At 39.1% G+C, this 15,957-nt stretch overlaps 1 protein-coding gene across 4 annotated transcripts in view; it reads right to left on the bottom strand.

Moving 5' to 3' along the window:
• The window catches only part of lsamp (limbic system associated membrane protein), an 843,236-nt gene that overhangs the window by 482,511 nt on the left and 344,768 nt on the right, over nt 1-15,957 (bottom strand). The window lies entirely within an intron of this gene.

A 15,957-nucleotide genomic window follows, 5' to 3' on the forward strand; every position in this document is an offset into this window, starting at 1 on the left:
TTACCAGATACCCTTTTTTTATGTATTTTATTGTATGCAGAAAATTTGATACAAGGCTAATGGTGACTTTTATAATTGTAGACCAGTTAGAACCGTTCGAAGTGACGCCAAGCCACCCTGATTAATCATCTATGAACTCTGATGCAACAATATACAATCAACAAAATTGTTATATTACATTTCAGAGGATTCACAATCTTTATTTAAGATAAATGTATTGTATATTTGCTCTGAAACTGGTTTTGTACAAACTTACTCCAACTCAGCAAAGAACATTGCTTGCAGTATTAATGAAAGCAAAATACTGCAGATGCTGGAAATGTGAAACAAACACAGAAAGTGCTGGAGTAGTCCAGCAGATCTGGCACTATCTGTGGACAGAGAAACCAAGTTAACATTTTAATTCCATAATGACTTTTCTTCAGAAATTAACCCAGTTTGAAGAAAAGTGACAGTAGACTTGAAACTTTCTCTCTCCACATATGCTGCCAGAACTGCTGAATTTCTCCAACATTTTCTGTTTCTTGCAAATGTTAAATAGTTTGAACTTTTTTATTTCCTTCCTGAAAACAATTCTTAATACATACAGTCCTAACAGATCAGAAATCCCAAAATCATATACACAATGAATGCCAAAATATGCAAAATAAATATCATATTTTGGAATCACCACAGCATTTGAAGCATTTTAAAATATATTTAAGTGAACTACACAAGTTTGCTTTACAGTTGGAATTTAACTACAGGAATATTGGATATGATTTCTCTGCAATTGATAGCTATGTACTATAATATGCATAATGTAAGAGAATGCTACAATGAAGAACTACTATATCATAGAGATTTTAAACAACTTGCTTCTGTAATATAATAATATAATGTGAGTCTGCAAAAGAAATTCATGGTATAATAATTAGTAATACATTATTTTTTTCATCATTGAATATCTGGTGCCATGCTCACAGATCTACTCTGGAAGACGTTATTCATGTTTGTTGCTGAGCACATGGCTGTAGCTGTTATTAGTGCAAGTTGAAGATAAAAGTCATTATGAAAAACATATTGCAAGGCAGCACCAGAATTAAGAAAATATTTGTTTCAGTCACAATTATTTAAATGTATTTTATAAGTATATATTATATATAAAATATACAATACATATATAGCTTCTCAACCTTGAAAGAAATGTCATGTTTTCTGAGGATGCATCAATAAATGTCTGTTATATCCTTTTGTGGTGAGTTGGCACAGGGAGTATACATTTTTAACATAGCCTCCAAAATACTGTTCGTGAAAAGCTGTCATTTTATAAATGGCTACAGGCTGCTTCAAGGCACTAGGTAATAACAAATAATGAAGCATGCACCATGCAGTGATGAATAATGTACCTCAGAATCTGATTTAAGACAGTGATTTTGACTACCTCACCAAATGAATTTTGATACACCCTCCCAAAGCAGTTTTTCCAATACATTCTTTCATGGTTTTATCATTTTTCAATTTAGCAATAGAACTGCATACTTTGCCTCTTCTAATAATAGTGTAACTGAGGTTACACAGGATTAATTTTGGTGACCTTGAAGAGCAAGGAATTCAATAAAACACATTAAACCTTTTCATACATTTATAACAGACTGCTCCTCAAACATTAATAAAGGAAGCCCAGAATTAATGTGCAACAATTTAAATCACTGAGAGTGACTTTGTGAAATATGCCATCAGAATTTCTCTCACACTGTCTTTGCTTATGCAAGGGAACACAGTTTTGAGATTTAGGAAACATTTCAAAAATATGAAAGACAGAATACAAAAATATAATGTCTCATCATATTTTAAATGACAAAAATGTGGAAGCAATTCTATGCATGTCTGTCTGCCTGTGGGTAATTTTGATTTATGGTGATAAATAAGACAGGTGATTTCCATTTGGGCATCTGTTATATGTATCTGAAACTGAAATTAGCAAGAAACTGGCAAGATGAACACTGGGCAACTGAACTGAATGTGCTTGTTTTACACTATTTCAAAAGTCAAAACTACAATTCTTTGATGACAATTTGTTTGCTTTCTCTGCTCCTGTCTTTCCCGCTTTTCAATTTGCCTTTAATTCTTTTGCTACATACGTTTTTCCGTCTCTCTGGAGGATGGTGCAATGGTAAGGCATCTTCTTCACAGTGGACCTGCAAAGGAGGCCATGCCACCAGATCATGCTGGCTTGGTCTGGGGACACAAATCAAGTCAGTGCTGTCTCCAGGTTTCCAAGAAATGGGCAACAATATAGAAGGAAAATCAACGACCTTCTCCACCAGGGTAAGTACCACAGTTTTCTCTCTGCCAACTCACACTCAATCTATCAGCACTACTGCACATGCATCCTACCAAGCCTCGGCCACGACCACCCTCATTGTTGTTTGAAACTAATTCTCTCAGCCGTTCTTCACCTCAGCCTCTCACACCACTAACCATGCATGCTCTCCACTCTGCCGTCTCACCACCCTTCCCCAAAATGCACTCAGACTAACGTTTGTGTCACAAACTGTCATCTTACTTACCTCCCCGCTTTTTCCAATTGCAACAGGAGGCAGCCCACAACAGAGAGACCGGATGAGTGGAGTTACAGCCAACATTATGTTCCACACCCACCATAAGGGGAGCGGCCTAGGCCCTCCTAGAAGACAACCAGGGGCACTCCTGCAGGGATGTCGATTCATCCACATTCCACAAATTGAGCAAGTACCTCTTTGCATGCCACTTCTGCCTTTTCATTAACCCAACTATTAGTCTCAAATGTTGGATACTACTTGCAACCATTAGCAATAACTCACTTTCTTTTGTCTTGCAAGCTCCTGATGGCCTCTGTGAGAAGCAGCTGGCTACAGAAGAACTACCTTCCTGAGGATGACAGTATTAAGCCCTCAGAAGAGACATCGTCTAGGTTGCCTCTGCACCCACAAGGAGACCAGATACTGTTACCTCAGTGGGATCCACAGGTACCTATCTATGACAGCTCCACAGCTGGCTAAGGAACAAACTGCACAGGCAGCTGGCATTTCAGAGGACTGCGCCAACAAGTTGCACATTCGCAGGGTGGAGATGATCATGTGGTGCTGGCAATCAATGACCTCATCTTATCCAAATGCACATGGAGAAGCAGCAGTGACAGGTGCACATATGGGACACAATGGCCCTCATTTTCTAGAAGCTGCAACAGTGTAATAAATCATGCAGCCACCTAGTATGGAGGCTATTCAGAGCAAATAGTATGCTGAATCACTGCACTATAGCTTCCATTTCAAATTTTCATACGTCTCGCTTGGTTGGCGAGTTTGGGAAGATGGAAGGTTGAATATTAATAAGGTGAATTGTCACAGTAACAAAGTTTAACAGGCAACAACAACCATCAATTGACATCCCACCACTGCCAAGTTAAAATCTTGCCTAGCTGCTTGCGAAAAGCAGTAAAAGATGGAGTGAGATGATCATAACGTCAAGTTCGGCCTTGTCACGCATTTCACCGAGACCAAGTTGCTCAGACAATTCTAAGATTCCACCCTTTGCTTTTTATCGGCAAAGTTAAACAACATGTATGAAAGGGCAGTACCTAGGTGGATACAAGATTAGCTAAAGAACAAGTAACACAAGGAATCATAGAGTTATGTAGCACAGAAACAGACCTTTTGCTCCAACTTGTCCATGGCGACCAGATATCCTAACCTAATTTCGTCCCATGTGCCATCACTTGGCCCATATCCCTCTAAACCCTTCCTATTCATATATCCATCCAGACGCCTTTTAAATGTTGTAATTGTTCCAGCCTCCACCAGTATCTGGCAGCTCATTCCACACATGCACCACCTTCTGTGTGAAAATGTTGCCCCATAGGTCCCCTTTATATCTTTCTCCTCTCACCTTACACCTATGCCCTCTAGTTCTGGACTCCCCGACGCCAGGGAAACACCCTATCTATTTATCCTATCCATGCCCCTCATGATTTTATATATCTCTGTTGGTCACCCCTCAGCCTCTGACACTCTAGGGAAAACAGCCCCACCCTATTCAGCCTCTCCCTATAACTCAAATCCTCCAACCCTGGCAACATCTTTATAAATCTTTTCAGAAACTTTTCAAGGTTCACAACATGCTTCTGATAGGAAGGAGTCTAGAATTGCACGCAATATTCCAACAGCGGCCTAACCATCATCCTGTACAGCCAGAACATGGCCTCCCAACTCCTGTACTCAATGCACTGACCAATAAAGTAAAGCATACCAAACACCTTCTTCACTATCCTATCTACCTGTGACTCTAATTTCAAGGATCTATGTACCTGCACTCCAAGGTCTCTTTGTTCAGCAACACTCCCCAGGATCTCACTATTAAGTGTAAACGTCCTGCTCCGATTTGCTTTTCCAAAATGCAGCACCTCACATTTAACGAAATTAAACTCCATCTACTGCTCCTCAGCCCATTGGCCCATCCGAGCAAAATTCCATTGTATTCTGAGGTAACCTTCTTCGCTGTCCACTACATTTCCTATTTTGGTGTCATATTTGGTGGAATATTGCGTGCAATTCTGGTCTTCTTCCTATCGGAAGGATGATGTGAAACTTGAAACGGTACATTAAAGACTTACAAGGATGTTCCAGGGTTGGAGGATTTGAGCGATAGGGAGAGGCTGAATAGGCTGTAGCTGTTTTCCCTGGAGCATCAGAAGCTGTGGGGTGACTTATTAGAGTTTATAAAATCATGAGGGGCATGGATAGGATAAATAGGCAAGGTGTTTTCCTTGAGGTGGGGGAGTCCAGAATTAGATGGAATAGGTATAAGATGAGAGGGGAAAGATATAAAAGGGACCCAAGGAGCAATATTTTCACACACAGGCTGGTGTGTGTGTGTGGGGTGAGGGCATAGAGGAAGTGGTGGAGGCTGGTACAATGCAGCATTTAAAAGGCACCTGGATGTGTATATGAATAGGTAGGGTTTAGAGGGATATGGACCAAGTGCTTGCAAATGTGACTAGATTAGCTTGGGATATCTGGACGAGTTGGACTGAAGGTCTGTTTCCATGCTGTACATCTCTCTGACTCTACGATTCCATATAAAGCAATATGCAATATAGGATGCTTCTTATTTATTATTCTTGACTAATTTCATGTTTCTACACATCAAGTTAAAGCAAACCAAAAGAAAATTGTCCTTTGAAATTTAATCCATTGATAACTATAACATTATATCATAACTTTGTTTTTCTAGACAATTAATGTTTAGTGAGTCACTGTCAGTTTATTTTTGTGACAATGTACCACATCATACAAATCTAATTATAACTCATGAAAGTAGCAGAAGATGCACCTCATTCAATATATTCCGGTTGCCATTCATTTGTCAGAGCTTAGTTCAAATAGCCAATACTAATTCCACCCCATTTCCCTGACACCCCAATACTTTTAAGGAGTATCATTAAACTAACGATTGAAAGCTACTATGTGATTTCCCAGATAAAACCCAAGGGAGCTGAGTGTTCCAAGGGTTAACAGTCAACATCATTATCCGGCCTAGGGTTGAATTTGATTTTCTACCAGTGGACAATGTGTAGTGCTCTGAATGACAATTTTCTTTTCTATACTGTAGGAACCCTTTTCCCTTATACTGGTTGATAGTAATATATGACTGAAACAAGTCGCATTCAAAACTACATTTCATTTCCAAAGTGTACTTTTCAGTGATAAACATTTCAAAAATTCAATATGAAGAAGCATTCTAATGACTCATTGATTCCTGCTGCATAGCTATATCTTTATGATTAAACTAAACAATGACATAGTGCAGGAAAGCACTGAGAAAGGGTAATTGTCTGAAAAGGTTTCATACATTTTATTCTTTTTAAGCACATGCTCATTTTCTCTGCTTCCCACGCTTCTCTATGGCTGTCATATTTTTCCTTTTCCCAGTCTGTTTGATGAATGCATTGTGGCAGATTCTGCAAGGACTTGCCTAGGGATAGGCTTATGTGGCCTACCCAGCTTCATTTAGAGGATAATGACAAGGCGAAGGGTTTGGACATGCTGCTGTGCATCTATTTTGAATGTTATTCACTTTTTAAACTTTAGTCATGGAGTGACATGTTATCACGTAAAGCCGAAATCCCCCAAACAGCAATATGAAACTAACAATGTAACTCTCCATCAAAAACAGCACACAAAACAATACCAACACAAAGCTTGGGGATGTATATACATATGAGAACAAATATATATGTACCAGTCAGGTTGAAACAAGTCACTCTCTAACTTTACTTCAAATCTTTCCTGCTCACAAACAAGGCAGGAGAAATATTACTAAAAATGTGCATCGATATACTGTTCAATTATGCAAAATATACATCTATCAGTTCATGCCTGCATGGATATTGCACTGGAAATAACATAGACCTTCAAGAAATGACTTAAAATATACCACAAAAATAACTAATTACTAATGGACCAATACAAATGTACCTGATTAAAGAACTTCACAGGACCAAATTTCTCAAGGTCTACAGAAATTATGAGGTCCCTCCTCATCATCTACTCAAGAGCATGAAGTTCCTAGAAAGTCAATCTTTCCTCATAAAGGAGTCCTCTTAAATCCAATCAGTCTCAGCTATCTTTTGAAAACAAATTAATAAATTATATCTTCTGCTGTATTGAATAGAGAACTTCAAATATGATGTTAACTTCAAAAATTATTTCTTTCCTTTACAGTTCAGGATCCTAGGTATACATCCAATAAGTCAATGCTTCAGTAAAATAGCAATTTGATAATGTCGACCACACATATTATTTTCCTCTGTTTTGGTGGAGCATGAACATTTGAAATGAACACCCGGAATGATTAGTTGGTAAAGTTATGTTTACGTAAGCGATTTCATAAGGTTTTGCTTTGTCTAATCCTCACTGCCATTTGAGTCCTCTGGCCACATATTTCATTTATTTTTCACCTTATGTGTTATTACTCATGTTTATAAGACCTCCCAATATGACAGGAATACAGGAGGAAAAGAGCTACGAAAGATAATGTCCAAGTCAAACTGCACAGGAGATGCTATATTCTAACACACCTGTACAAAGACTTCAGAGATATACATTCCTCATTCTTTAGTGAATTATTTGTGCACATGGAATGACATTTGTCAGAGCACCCAAATCACAGCATTTCAAGTTTTCAATGATTTGAAAGCAAGGGTCACCAGAATGATCAAGAACTAATATATCCCTCAAGTCTGGTAATACCTGTATAACAAGAAAACCAAAGGGCAATGTTTCAGGTTGGTAGCCTTTCACGTTCCATTTTATCCATTGTGTTTCCTGCTTTTATAAGCAGATCTACTAAGACAGCTTTTATTACTCCTTTAGCCTGTCTAAAACCCTTCCATAATACTGATGCCTTACCCAATACTGTGATCATTTTAAAATCTGGTTATCATCGAGTTCTCTATTTTTTTGTCAACAAAGAATGTCGCATTTGACACATTAAGCTCAAAGAAATGTTTGCACCATGGCTCTTTTTAAAGGCAGGAGACATCTGATCTAACTGGGCTTTCTTCTTCAGGATCTGAACCAATTTCCTGTCCATGAGGTATCTGAACATTACCCAATAACCGAATATCTAACAAGCAGTCCCCAAATGGAATTCCATCAATCTCTTTAGATAAAATGTTCAAAGTCCGTGATGTCTTTTTTCATGGAATGATCACATGCTTTTTCTTTTAAAACCTATTAAATTCTGACTAGGTCTCTCTGATGCTTAACTGGTCGTCTGTCTTGAAGATTTAATTCTTCCACTTCTTGACTTCTGTACCTGAAAATGAGCCTAGCTCACACCAACACAATCTCAATCATGGGTAGGACAAGGAGGCTGGTCCCAAATCCACTTCAGGTAGAATAACAACTTATACCTGTGCTATTAATATCAATCCAACCCACACCAGGTGTCAAGTCAACTGAGCCACACTACTCCCCAAAAAGCACATGCACATGTTTTCGGTTGAGTGATAGGAAAATCATAGAGTCATAGAGATATACAGGACAGATACAGACCCTTTGGTCTAACTCGTCCATGCTGACCAGATATCCTAAATTAATCTAATATCCCTTTGAACCATTCCTATTCATATACCCATCCAGGTGCCTTTTAAATGTTGTAATTGTACCAGCCTCCATCACTTCCTCTGGCAGCTCATTCCATATATGCACCACCCTCTGTTTGAAAAAGTTGCCCTTAAGATCCCTTTTAATTTTTTCCCCTCTCACTCTAAACCTATAGCCACTAGTTCTGGACTCCTCCAGGGAAAAGACCTTGTCTATTTAGGAGAAAGTGAGGACTGCAGATGCTGGAGTTCAGAGTCAAAATTGTGGTGCTGGAAAAGCACAGCAGGTCAGACAACATCAGAGGAGCAAGAGAGTTGACTGTCCTTCCTGGCTATCTTCCTTCCCACCTTCTACCCGCTCCGACCTACCCCCCACCTTCATCTCCCTATCGCATTCCCAGCTACCATCCCCTAGCCCCATTCCCCACCCATTTATCTTTCTGCCCCATTGGGGATCTCCACTCCCCCAACATTCCTGATGAAGGGCTTATGCTTTAAACATCGATTCCTTGGACACCTTGTCTATTCACCTAATCCATACCCCTCATGCTTTTATAAACCTGTATAAGGTCACCCCTCAGCTTTTGACCCTCCAGGGAAAAAGCCCCAGTCTGTTCAGCCTCTTCCCATTGCTCAAACCCTCCAACCCTAGCAACTTCCTTGTAAATCTTTTCTGAACCCTTTCAAGTTTCACAACATCCTTCCAATAGCAGGGAGGCCAGAATCGAATGCAGTATTCTAAAAGAGGCCGAACCCAATGTCCCGTACAGCCACAGTATGACCTCCCAACTCCTATACTCAATGCACTGACCAATAAAGGCAAGCATTCTCAATACATTCTTCACTATCTTATTTACTGTGACTCCACTTTGAAGGAACAATGAACCTACTCTTCAAGGTCTTGTTGTTCAGCAACACTCCCTCGAGCTTCTAACTTCTTTCCATAATGTGGTTGACAAGGAATCCCTCTTGCTCTTACCCAGCTGCCGTTCGTTGGCAGGATGTATAAATTGATACCCAATTTATTTTGGCTTCTTTATAAATGTATCTGCCTTGGACACCAAGTCTTGGAGTGGGACTTGAAAGTATGAGTTCCAGCTCAGATGTAGTGATCATCCCACTGCATCCAAAGGCATACTATGTCTAGAAGCACAAAGGAATCATCAGTATATGTCCACTACCTGCAAGAAAATGTATAATCACCAACATGTTTCCAACACTCATCCACTCCCAAAGCTGCAGCATGATATTCCATTGACCTTGGGAAATTTGTTGTCAAGACTGTACTCACATTTGAATCTGTCTAAAAGTCTGCCAGTAGCAATGCAGATGTAAACTTCACTCATCATGGAAAATCTCAGCTAATGTATTATGTCATACGACTTTTACAATACCATGACTGCCAGAAACTTAAATCTCTTTTCAGAAAGCAGATTCATTCATTTCCTTTACTGTCATTTCTAGTACAGGTACAGTTCCTGCAGAAATCAAAAAACTGCTTGAAGAATGTGCTCTTGCAGTTTGGCTTCAAAGTCAAAGTTTGACATCTGTTTCTTAAGACACAAGTTGTTTATATTACAAAGAATAAGGTCAGATCTTAACACAACATTGGTAATAAATGCCACCCAAAATAATTCATAATTTGAGCATTTTCAGTGGAAAAGAAGTTATCTGCCAAAGTTCTCCTCTTGAGACAAACATTCTGTCCAGCAGAAGGCAAAATTGCAGAACTCAGAGAAAGTGAGGACTGCAGATGCTGGAAAGTCAGAGTTGATAAAGCGTGGCGCTGGAGAAAGCAGAGCAGGTCAGACAGTATCCAAGGAGCAAGAGAGTGATGTTTTGGGCAGGATCCTTCTTCAGGACCTGCTATGCTTTTTCCAGCACCACACTTTATCAATATTGTAGCAGAATGTAAAGAGGCTGAGCTCCATTAATTACAAATGACAATTAATCTATGTGATATCCTGAACTAATTTTGATCATCTGAAGGGAACGGAGGGCAATATTCTGAGCACTGTATTCATTCCCATAATTTTTGTCAACTTTGGTCTCTTCCAGGAAATCATGTGACCAAATAAAGGGCAAAAGGGAAGGAAATATATCATAATACTCAGTTCACCTTGAGAATGGAGGCAGGCTTGGTGGGCCTCATAGACATTTACAGCACAGAAGGAGACAAACGAACCATTTGCCAGTCAAAAGTCTGGTGACATTCATCCCATTTCCAGTTCTTGGCTCATAGCTCTCGAGGCTATGGCAACACAAGTGAAATTCTAAAAACGACTTAAATTTATACGAGTTTTTGACTCAATCACCATTTCAGACTCCCATTATTTTCCCAGTGAAAAGATTTCTCAGTTCGCCTTTTAGCCTTCTACCTCTACCTTGCTCCCTGGTGTTTGGCTCTTCTATTCACTCTTCTATCCTAATGAGAAAGGGCCTTCCTATCTGCCCATGCCTCTCAAACACTTCTATCAGGTGTCCTCTCTACATTTGCTGCTCCAAGGAAAACAACCCCAGCCTAGCCCTAACTCAATCTTTACACACAATTCAGATCCTCTGATCCAGGCAGCATCCTGGGAAATCTCCTCTTCACCATCTCTCACACAATCACAGCTCCCCATCAGGCGATGATTGAACACTATATGCAGTGTTCGAGTTGTGGCCTAACAATCATTTTATACCTTTCCAGTATAATCTCCCCACTCTTTTATTTTATGTCTTGGCCAGTAAAAACAAGTATCCCATATGACTTCTTTATTATGTTATATGCTTGCCATGTTATCTGCACACCAACCCCTCTAATCTTCCATCTTTCCAGGGTTGTACCATTCAGAGTGTCATCCTATCCCTTATTCGCCCTCTCCAAGTGATTGGCATCACTTATTCGCCCTCTCCAAGCCCTCTCCATGATTTCATGCCTATCTGGACTGAATTACATTTGCCACTGCTTTGCCCACTTAATCAGTCTCTTGATATCCCTAAGTCATTTACAGCTGTCCTCCTCACCTTACCAATTTTTTGCTCTGCAAACTTCTTGATCACGCTCCCCATATTAATGGTCGAACCATTAATGCACATCACAAATAGCAAGGACCAACTGAACTCCATTGAAAAGAAACTTCCAGTCATGGAAACAACCCTCTAACACCACACCCTCTGCATCCTGCCTCTTAGCCAATTTTGGATCCAATTTGCTATTTTACCAATTCATGAGCTGTTACTTTCTTGACCAGTCTGTCAGGAGGAGCTTTATCAAAAGCCTTGTGAAATTTCATGGAGACCACATCAAACGTATTACACAAATCGATATTCCTGTTTACTGTCAAGTTATTGTCAAAAATAACCTTCCCTTTATAAATCCAGGCTTACTATCCTTGATTAATTTATTTTTCTCCAATGCAGATATATTCTGTCCCTCAGAATTCTTTCTGTTAACTTCCCTACCACAATGGTTAGATTGACTGACGAGTAATTTCCTATTCTTTTGGCTATAGCAGAACAAAACGGTCACAGAATGCTTAGAGAAATAATGTCCTATTCTATCCATTTCCTTTTTATAATGGGATAACTGGTCTTTTACTGTTTTTCAATTTTGTACATATGTATGTTTGAAACTCGTCAGGAAATGGTCTATGAAACAAAGGGTATGCATTCAGGAACAAATTCTGCAGAAATACCAATTATGATGTGCCCTTATTAGGATAAATTTACCAGTCTTGTACTGAAACTGAGAAGCTCAAAAGATTAAATGATCACAGATAAAATTGCAAGTATTCTGACAGGAATTCTTCAATGCAGACTGCTTCCAAACACAGCATTTGTTTTAGAATGCAGAATTCCCACAATCGCTTTTGATGAAACCTCAACACATTACACACATTTGTGGAATGAATGTATTTTATGAGAACTTTAACTTATGGTGTTTCCCTCAGCTACAATAAGATGAACAATTAAATCAATGAACTTTAGAACTGATGCACACTGTAAACATTGCAACATACAATATTTAGAAACTTGACGTTTTCTGTTGCTGCTAGTATCACTCAACAATATGTATCACAACTTCACTTGAAATCGTATCATCATTTAGTAATCCCTTGCAAGGTGAACTGCCCATTTATTAACATGAAATACTCAATTTTATCACATTTCAACATATTCTTATTATATTTTGAAGCATAGATCAAGACTGTTGCATGTTTAAACAACAGTGCAAAGTAATCCAGGGAGCAGTAAAATTGCAACTCTAACGTCAGACCAATCAGGAACTGTACAAAGTAGACAGAGTGTCTTTAAGGAAAAATAGGTCAAGATAGCTCAATCCATCAAACGCTTTTGTGCAACATCATCAGTGAAACGATTCATTTAACTTCCTGTGGCTCTCATTTCTCATTTTCTGGTACTCATGGGAACCATCCTTGTAGAATATATAACTCAATTAGATATGCCTGAGATATCAAAAGACTCAAAAACTAATACAGCATTATTATGCAAGAATACTGCATGATGAGAAGGAAGAAAATAATGTTTCATCTCATGTGCTGTTGAACATATATGCAGCAAATGTACACAAAAATGTTTCAAATATAAAAGCTTGCAAATCATTTAAATTTTAGTCTCTCATAAAGCAAGAATAAGATCACTTTCCAGGAATTTTGAAAAAGGTATTTTTGCATTCAATGGATGTAAACATTGCTGGAAAGACCAGCATGCGTTGTTTACGCATCCTTTTCCTACAGGAGTTGATGGTGAGTTTCTATCTGCAAGAACTGTAGTCTGTGCCAAGTTGGTACAGCCCACTGTGATGTTAGAAAAGAACTTCCAGGATTTTGATCCAACGATGATGATGGAACGGCTATATATTTCAAATCAGATCCTTAACCTTCCAAGCCGACTACTTTTGTCTTTCTAGGTAGCAGAGGTTACAGGTTGTGATGTGCTTTCTGTTACAGGTTCATGGGAAAACTCAGCTTTCACAGCATCTTAACTGAACTGTGTGTGAGATAGATGGGTGCAGATCATCCACTGTAGCTTGCAGTTTGCTATGATTACTATTTCATGCTGTCGACATTGATACTCCTCTTGAGCTGTAGAGATTCCAAAAAGCATATGCAACCGTCTGTTTCTGTGGAATCACAGAACCTCTGCAGTGTGGAAACCAGCAATTTGACCCATTGGATCCACACCGACCTCCGATGAGCATCCTACCCAGACACATCCTATTACCCTAGCCTTGTATTTCTGCATTTTCTATGGAGAATATACCTGTCCTGAACATCCCTGGACACAAGGGGCAATTTAGCATGACCAATCCATCTAACCTACACACCTTTGGACAATGGAAGTAAACCAGGGCACCTGGAGGAAACCCACAGAGAGTGAGGGAGAATGTGCAAACTCCATACATACAGTTGCCCAAGCCTGGAGTCAAAGCTGGAACCCTGGTGCTGTGAGACAGCAATACTAACCACTGAGCCACTCTGCCACTTACAATAATGGAATGGAAACTACAAGATAGTTAAAAGGCTGCTGCTGTCATCCAGATTCACTAACGTGTAACCATCCAATGAATCGAGGGTAGTTAAGATTTTTACCTTCGCACACTGTAGCAAAAGCTCTTTTTGTGGTTGTTATGGAACAGTGAGATCTCTTCAGTGTTTACTGTATTCTCAGCTTTCCAGCTTGTTTCACTGCTATCATGTTGCTAATCCATTCTGCAACAGTTGTGATTTACAGAGGTACCTAGGATTTACTTTTAAGGGACACTAAACTACTTCACTAAAATCTGTGCAATTTGAGATGTTTTTTGATGCACCAGTATCTGTCTCACACTTCAAGTTGACTTCATGTTCTCCTTCTAAAGTCTTTATTCCAACAGTCACAAATCATGTATCATTGATCGACCTGAACAAACCAATTATTTATGTGGTGTGGAGGGATTGATCAGAATCTGCAGCTGGAATGTCTCCAGTGGTCATCTGCACTTGGTTCGTGTGCTTCATTTTCGTCAAACATTTGTGTGCAATGTGATTGGTGGAAAACAAAACTTACCTCATTCTGGACACACCTTCTTTTCCACTGTGTGGTGCTCTCCACAGTATTTGCATCCTGCCCTTTTGACCTGGAATCTATAATCAGCATATTGCAAGGATGTTCTGTCTGTTATGCTCTAGAATATGCTCTAGCTGCTAATTTACAACCTCAGGACTTGTACGCATGTTGATCACTTTTCTGTCCATTTCTTCTCTCTCAACAGTTATGTTCACATTTTTGAATGTTGAATGACAAAAATAATCTTATCTTTGATTGCATTATCATTTCATTGCATAATTTCACTGGATTCTGTATACTGTGATAATGCAGTAACATAATGATCTGTTTTTTTAATCTTGGACCCAAATATTGAATGCATACCATTCATCAATTATGTTCGCCAGAATTTTGAGTTGTGTCTTGAAAGATTGCAAATTTCTGCCATTACTTTTGTCCTTCAGAGAGATTTAGGGTGGAATATATTTTACAATAATCTGCCCCAACAATGACAGAAGTGTAATCATTCTTCTATTTGTTTAATTTGTTTATAAATTTGTCAAGATTTCTAATTGTGCCACTGAGAGTGAGGAAGATGCTGTTAGTTCTAATTCATACTACCTTTGGTTTGGGCCGGAGCTATAAGAATTTTCAGAATTGTGTATTTTAGCTGTATATTTGTTCCTTTTCTGTAGTATTCAGTTTCCCTTTGTCGTTTCATAGGAAGTTTCCTGTGTTCCTCTTTCAGTAATTGTCCTTCTATACAGCTCTTCTCTACTTAAAATCAGCTCGACTCTGATGTCACATTATGCATTCACAGGTCATACAGACATAGAGTCATAGAGATGTACAGCATGGAAACAGACCCTTCGGTCCAACTCATCAATACCGACCAGATATCCCAACCCAATCTAGTCCCATCTGCCAGCATCTGGCCCATATCCCTCCAAACCCTTCCTATTCATATACCCATCCAAATGCCTTTTAAGTGTTGCAATTGTACCAGCATCCACCACTTCCTCCAGCAGCTCATTCCAAACACGTACATGTGTGAAAAAGTTGTCCCTTAGATCTCTTTTATATCTTTCCCTTCTCACCCTAAACCTATGCCCTATAGTTCTGGACTCGCCCACCCCAGGAAAAATACTTTGTCTATTTATTCTATCTATGCCCCTCATGATTTTGTAAACCTCTATAGGGTCACCCCTCAGCCTGCGATGCTCCAGGTTCAGTTTGTAGTGTGTCTTCTTTGAACAAGGTATGAGATGGATGCCTGCAATGAGTGCAAATTAATACAGTTTTGCATTTCAATTCCAAACTTCAATTCTGAAGAAGGCTTGGCAAGTTCCAACAGTTTTTCTTGCGGATAGTACATAGTAAAGACACCATACATTGACAGTGGAGGGATGCAGATCAATTGGATTTCTTTGTCCTGGATAGTGATTCTTGAAGCTTCTTGGAGTCAGCAAAGAGGAAAAAATTCCATCACACTTCCAACTTATGCTTTTTAGATATTAATAAATCTTTCATGAGGCAGGAGGTGAGCCACCAGCTGCAGAGTACTGTATATGTAGCTGGTCCAATTAGCTGGTTTTAATTAAAATTCTGCTTTATGGCAGCCCCGAATTGTTAATTGTTGGAAATTTGAGAATAATAATGCCTTTGGACATCATATTGAATTCATTGAACTCTGTGTTTTTGGAGATGATTATTGCCTGTAGTTGTTTGGCAAATATAACTAGTTGGTAATATTATTTTGAGAGTTTGGAATTTCAAACTAGGTGTATATGGATGTT

Source organism: Chiloscyllium plagiosum, unplaced genomic scaffold (assembly GCF_037043375.1).
Source record: "Chiloscyllium plagiosum isolate Xiang-an unplaced genomic scaffold, Cpla_swu_hap1 HiC_scaffold_12, whole genome shotgun sequence".
In the NCBI taxonomy this organism is placed as follows: Eukaryota; Metazoa; Chordata; class Chondrichthyes; order Orectolobiformes; family Hemiscylliidae; genus Chiloscyllium; species Chiloscyllium plagiosum.